Consider the following 6,710-nt stretch of genomic DNA (forward strand, 5'->3'; position numbering starts at 1 on the left):
TCTTCAAGTTTAGTTTCCAACCCAACTTGAATCACCCTAATCCGATCTGTAGAACTTGAGATATGACTAAAACAATGCACAAAGGTCCTATTTGATACTTTGCAATCCTTCGTTTTCCTTTGTTTCAAACTCAGATTCAATTATGAAAAGTGCATATTGATCCTAGTGGGTGCTATTTTCAATTCCCTTGCATATAGCCCGCGACGTACCTACAAAACAAGACAAAGAAACGGAGAAGCAAGAGAAATAGCCGAGAAATGAATAAAATGATAAGAAAACCATTAAAAGCATGCATTTCTCTAAACTAACACAAAAACACGCGAATCGAACATTATTCTCTAAAAACACGACATAGTTCACATGACCATGATTGTTGTAATTCCTATTCCATTGACCTCTTTGATTCTCAAACCTAGAATCATGATTATTTGACACATAGTTCACATGCTCATTCACATTTCCATCTTGATCATCACAAACATCCATACATGCATGAGGGCAACTAGAAACATCATGCTCATACGACCCACAATCATCACAAAACAAGCATCCACTAGGCATGTTACTAGAAGAAGGAAGGGGTTGAGAATTAGAAAACGTACCTCTCCCCTTAGTTTGGGAGCGAAGACTTGAAACTTGGTAGGTAGCACTTTCCAACTTTGCCTTGATAGCGGACATCTCCTTCCCCAAGTTTGTCATTTGAGAGGATAGATTGTTGATTGGATTTAGATGATCAACCGAGTACACCGAAGAGCTACTCTTGCTAGTTGACTCTCTTTCTCCATCTTGCCAATCTCTATAATATCTCACTACGTCCTCAATTATGTCCACCACTTCCTCTTCCGTTTTGTTCATGATAGGACCTCCGGCTCCTCCATCTAAACATGATTTTCCTTGAGGGCTAAGGCCTCCATAGAAGATTTAAATGATTTGATAGGTTGGAATTCCATGATGAGGACATTCTCTTTGATACTCCTTGTATCTCTCCCATGCTTCATAGAGGCTCTCATTTGGCTTTTGCTTGAAACCTTTAATCAAAGCTCTAGCCTCCGCCGTTTTCTTTTGAGGATAGAAACGGGATAGAAATTCCTTGGTGACCTCGTCCCATGTCCTTAGAGAATTCGGCTAAACCTCCTTGTCTAGCCATTCTAAGGCACGACCTATGAGAGAAAAGGGAAAGAGCTTGAGGCAGATGAATTCTTAGGAAATTCCGTTCACCTTAATAGTATTGCAATACTTCTCGAACTCCTTGAGATGGTTTAGTGGGCTTTGATTCTTGGCCCCACTAAATTGTCGCCTCTCTATCAAAGTGATCATTGCCTGTCTTATTTCAAAATCATTTGCCGGTGTTGTAGGTGGAGCAATCCCACTCTCAAATCTATATGCACCGGGAATCCCCAATTCTTTCAATGCCACTCTCGGATTTTCTCCCACTCTTTCTTGTTCTTCTTGTTGTGGATCTTCTTCACTTGAAATGCTAGGGCTCAAAGATCGTCTAGCACTCCTCAACCTTGCAATAGTTCTCTCAATTTCCGGATCAAATGGCACTAGTGAATGATCACGTGCTCTACTTTTGGCCTTTTTTTCTTTCCATTTTGTTATCGTACATGTTCTTTGTTATCACGTTCATTAGGTGAGATATTTCTATTTTTGGCCTCTTTTTCTTTCCATTCTATATGCATAGTTTAGGTTTAGATTAGGAGAAGTTGAATGGTTCAAGGTAGCTTGCTTTTAACACCTTAGTGTGTTTGGGTGACACGAGGAAAATGTAGGTCGTTCTCTACTCTTTCCTAGAGCCAAAGAAAATTTATAAACACTCGACCAACCTAATACGAGTATATGGTAAGTTAAGGGTCGAACCCAAGGGAATGAATAGGTGTAAGCTATAGCGTAGGTCAAGCTACTTCGAAGTTTGTGGGAAGCTGCGGTTGGTAACTAAGGTATCAAGTAATCTAGATGAATCGAGAAATTCAATATACTAAACACTAGGGATATAGGTTCCACATGTAAGCTCAATGATTATGCTAATTGAAGGATCACTAAATCAATTCAAACATTGCAAAGGACAAACAATAGTTGCAATCAAAGGAATTCAAGGGTTATCTCCTATAAGCCAAGCTAGGGTTCACTATGAATGGCTAGCTAGGAATTCAATCAATTAAAGCAATTCTCAAATCAAGGGTTCATGTCATTGAAATTTGCAATGCAATCTAGATTAATCTTATAGGTTAATCACTCCTAATCTAATTAATCACATGCACAACTATGTCAACCAATTTAATTGCACCATTCAAATCAATTTAGCATCATCAACTAGCAAAAATCATCAATCAAGCATGCTTCCCCTTCTCCCTAGCAACTAATCTACTCACTAAACATGGTGAAATTAAGAAACAAAACAAATTCAATCAAATTCATATTCATTTAAAGCTAAATCAAAGAAAATCAATCAATCAACAAATTCTAAAACAAGGAATGTAATCTCAATCAAATCCAAGAAACTAGAAGGAATTGCATTAAAAATAAATCAAAGGAAAGAAATCTTACAAACATTTATTAAATTGAAGAAGGAATTTCAAGATCAAATTGAAATCTCAGGTCAAATTCAAGTACAAACAAGTAAATCTTAAGCTTCTCTCTCTACTTTCTCTCTCTACTATATCTGGAATAATTCTCTCTCTAGTACAAAGTTAAGTCGTCCTCCAAAAAGAAAGTTAAAAGCTATAAATAAGAAAAATCGAGCGAAGAGGGCCGCACAGGCCGTGCGCACGCACAGCCCAGCCGCGCGCGCGCACAGCTAGGTCTGCGCGCACGCACACCTGTGCCACGCGCGTGCACCCCTGTGCGATGCATAGGCTTTGGCTCCTTCGCTTGCTTGATCAAACTCCGCGCTCCCGAGCATCCCCATCATTAGTGCACTCGAGATGATGCCCGCGAACATGGCAGTCCCAAAATGAGCAAATTGACTTGATTATTCACCTACAAAACACAAATAAAACAAAGAGAGGAAGCGTAGCAAGGTAAAACTAAAACTAAAATTATGAATTATCAACTAAAAATATGCAAAACTCGTAAAAACCAATTGAGAACTAAAGTGAATTATAAAAATGAAAAATCAAATAAAACTGAAAGAATTATATGAAAATGATGAAAGAAAATAAAGAAAATGAACCTAAATCTTATTCTTTTGAGCGCCATAAACGACGCTCATCATTGGGGTCATTGGCGTTGTAGCTGAATGACCATTTGTTTATCGATTGGGATATTATGTGTTTGGCTTGCTTATGTGATTTTCTATTCCTTCTTCATGTTCTTTATTTTCTTTTTTTCTTTTTTTTTTCTTTTTCCTCTTTATCCATTTTTCTTTTTGTTTTGCTTATTCTTTTTGTTATCTTTTTCTCTTTTCTTTTCATTTCTTTTTGCATTTTGCAATCATAAAAATCAAAATTTGAAAAAAAAAACAAAAACAACAAACTAAGTTTTTGAGGCATTGCTCTAATTTCTTCTTGTTTTTTCTTTTGCTTTGGATTTAGTACCACTTGGACTTGCATTTTAGATATTACCCTTCCTAAAAGATAATGGTTCACACAGTTTGAGATTATCTTTGGTTGACTCTAGAATTGAGTATGCTAAGATGGTATCTTTAGAACTTTTGGGACCTTGAAGCTGGATTCTATTTGTTTTTGAAAATTTGCAATTGCTCCCGTTTGGTGAATTTGAAACTAATAGTGGGTTATTGCTACAACCATGTGAGGTTTCTTTCTTTTCATGCCTTCTACATATCTTGCATGAGCGGCACATGGATCCTTGGTTATTGTTTACTTTATCTTGAATTTGACTTTCATCTCCCAAGATCGCGACTGGGCCATTTAGGAAGGACAAAGGCATCTTTTTGGGGATGTAATTTTTCCTTTTCTAGGATAGTTTTCTATTCTTCTTTTTGGGTTTTCATTTTCCTACTTGTTAACCATTTGAGCCATAAACCTTCTTTTCAAGCCACATCTTTAGATTTTGAGCCTTTTGTTTCATTCTTGTTCCCATCATTTGCTTTTGTGAAGCATTTGGTCTCTATTGTTGGAGTTTTGGTGGATGAGAATTATTGTTTGGTTTTTTTAATGAAAGCAAGTTTGTGTTGTATATATTTTGTGAATAAAAAGAAAATACAAATTTGAAAAAGCCGTCCATAGTTAAAAGAGGCGAGGACATGAAATAATGTGAAAAATGAAAAAATGAGAAAAAAGCAAAGCAAATTCAAAAGCTTTGGCAAAAATTTAAAAAAAGTGAAAATTTCAAAATTCAAAAAAATATTTTGATGTAAGTGTCTTTCTCCCTATTTTAAGCATTGTGGACAATGCTTTGTTCAAGCTTTGGGGGAAGCATTCTTACGCTTTTTGTGTATATGTTTGTGATTTTGGCTTTGAATAAGCTTGGGGGTGTTGGTGTTTTTGTTTGGTGATTACTTGGTTTTGTTGTTGAGATTTTGCCAATCTTTGCTTCACAATTTAGGTACAGCACCAAATTTCAAATTTTAGCCTATCCTCACCCTTTTCACCCATACATTACAACCCTTTCCCAGACCTTTTGACCTTTGTGGTTGAGTCATAATTCGGTGGAGGGAGATGTAGGTCAAGCTTATAGACGGTATGCAATAGTTGAGACGTTGAGTAGACTCAAATCTCTTTCTTTTTCCGGTTCCTTCGAGGAACCATTTAGATGCTCGCTAAAGGTAGATTTGAAGCTAATTGGGAGAATGTGCTAAAAATGTTTGAGATGAAAGTGAATTGTGTCTTGATAGTTCTCTATGCTTAGCATGTTCTATGTTTCAATCAACCTTAGATATATCGGAATGTGCTTACCCTTGTTTGTTTAGAAAGCTTGGTATCTACTTGTGTTTTGTCTATTTTCAAAAGTCCATTGTAAGAGTAATTTTTCTTCCTTTTGGTTTTAACTTTCTCTTTTCTCCTTTTTTGTGCTTTGCCTCATTTTACTTGGGAGTTATGGGTTAATCTCTTAGGATACCCTATCGAGAGCATTACTCGTCCCCTAGAGCGATCTAGGGGTTTATATGGCATGTCTTTAGTTGCTAAAATTGACCGTGATTCCTACGAAAGTGAGTTATTGTACATTCTCATATTCTCTAGTTTTCTTGTTTCTTGCTTTTCTTAAATAATGTCATCATCTTTCCTTGGGTTTGATCTTGTTTTGCTCGAGGACGAGCAAAAGTCTAGCTTGGGGGAATGTTATGAGCGTCATTTATGGCTCTCAATAGAGTAGCTTTTAATTTATTTTTCTATATTTTCCTGCTTTATTTTCATATAATCTTTCTAGTTTTCTTTTATTTTCCGTCTTTATAACTCATTTTGGTTTTTCATTCACTTTTATGAGTTTTTCATGATTTTTGTTCTTATTTAGCTATTTTAGTTTAGTTTCTATTCATTTTGCTTTCTCTCTTACTTTTACTTGAATTTTTGTTAGTCAAATTTCAAAGTTTTATTTGTTGCACTCTCACGGTTGCGCCCTCATTGATCCTAGGTCATGAAAGCGCAAATATTTGAAGATCAAGGGCTGCCCTCCTCGCGGGCATCATCACGAGACCACCGACGATAGGGATGCACGAGAGCGCTTAGAGCATAGCTTCGCACAAGGATCTACGAGCGAGCAAGAGGAGCCATGCACGCCGCAACACCATAGCAGGGGTGCGCGCGCGTAGGCCCCTCTGTGCATGCGCGCAGACCCTGTTGTGCGTTCGCACGGCTTGTGGTGCATGCGCACGGCCCTGCTCCGATTCTCCTCGCTCGATTTATTTTATATACCCCTTGACTTTTCCTTTTTTAGGGGATGACGATTTCACTTGTACTTGAGATTTACTTTCAGATTTAGTAGAGAGAGAAACTCTAGATTACTTGTTTTGTACTTCAAATTACATCTTTGAGCTTGGATTTCATCTTCAATCAATGAAAATTAGTGAGAATTTCTTTCTTTGAATTTACTTTTGCTTACTCTTTCCTTTAATTCTTGAATGTTTGATTTGATTGTTGATCTTTGGTTTGAGAATTTGTTGAATTTGATTTTCTCTTTGATTAAGCTTGAAATGATGATGTTCGTAATTCAATTTGCTTTGTTTTTCAATTCCATTATGATTTGTGAGTAGATTAGTAGCTAAGGAGCAGGGGAAGCATGCTTGATTGAAGATTTTTGCTAGTTGATGATTCTTGGATGATTTTTCTTAAAATTGCAATTAAATTGATTGACATAGTTGTGCATGTGATTAATTTGATTAGGAGTGATCAACCTAGATTATTAATCTAGATTGCATAGCAAATTTCAATGACATGAACCCTTGATTTGAGAATTTCTTTAATTGGTTGAATTTGATTATGATTTTCCTTGTTAGTCATTCATAGTGAACCCTAGCTTAACTTATAGGAGGTAGCTCTTGAATTTTATTAATTGCAACTATTGTTTGTCCTTTGCAACGTTTGAATCAATTGAGTTCTTCATCAATTGGCATAGTCATTGAGCTTGGATGTGGAACCTTAATCCCTAGTGTTTGGCGTATTTATTTTCTTGACTTGATTAGTTAATTGAGACCTTACTTATAATTCAATTCATTTAACCTCTCATTCTTCGAAGTAGCTTGACCATAGGCTATAGCATTCTCCTTCTCATTCCTCGTGGTTCGACTCAGACTTGTTCTATACTATGAATAA

The 6,710-nt window shown here is 36.5% G+C and overlaps 1 non-coding gene across 1 annotated transcript; it reads left to right on the forward strand.

Annotated features, from left to right (window-relative positions):
- The first annotated feature begins 943 nt into the window (after positions 1-943).
- On the forward strand, positions 944-1,049 carry LOC145573294 (small nucleolar RNA R71). Its single transcript, XR_014097343.1, has one exon. It is a non-coding gene; the product is annotated as a small nucleolar RNA R71 (small nucleolar RNA).
- The last annotated feature ends 5,661 nt before the right edge of the window (positions 1,050-6,710 follow it).

The sequence above is a fragment of the Chenopodium album genome, chromosome 12 (genome assembly GCF_948465745.1).
Source record: "Chenopodium album chromosome 12, dcCheAlbu1.1, whole genome shotgun sequence".
In the NCBI taxonomy this organism is placed as follows: Eukaryota; Viridiplantae; Streptophyta; class Magnoliopsida; order Caryophyllales; family Amaranthaceae; genus Chenopodium; species Chenopodium album.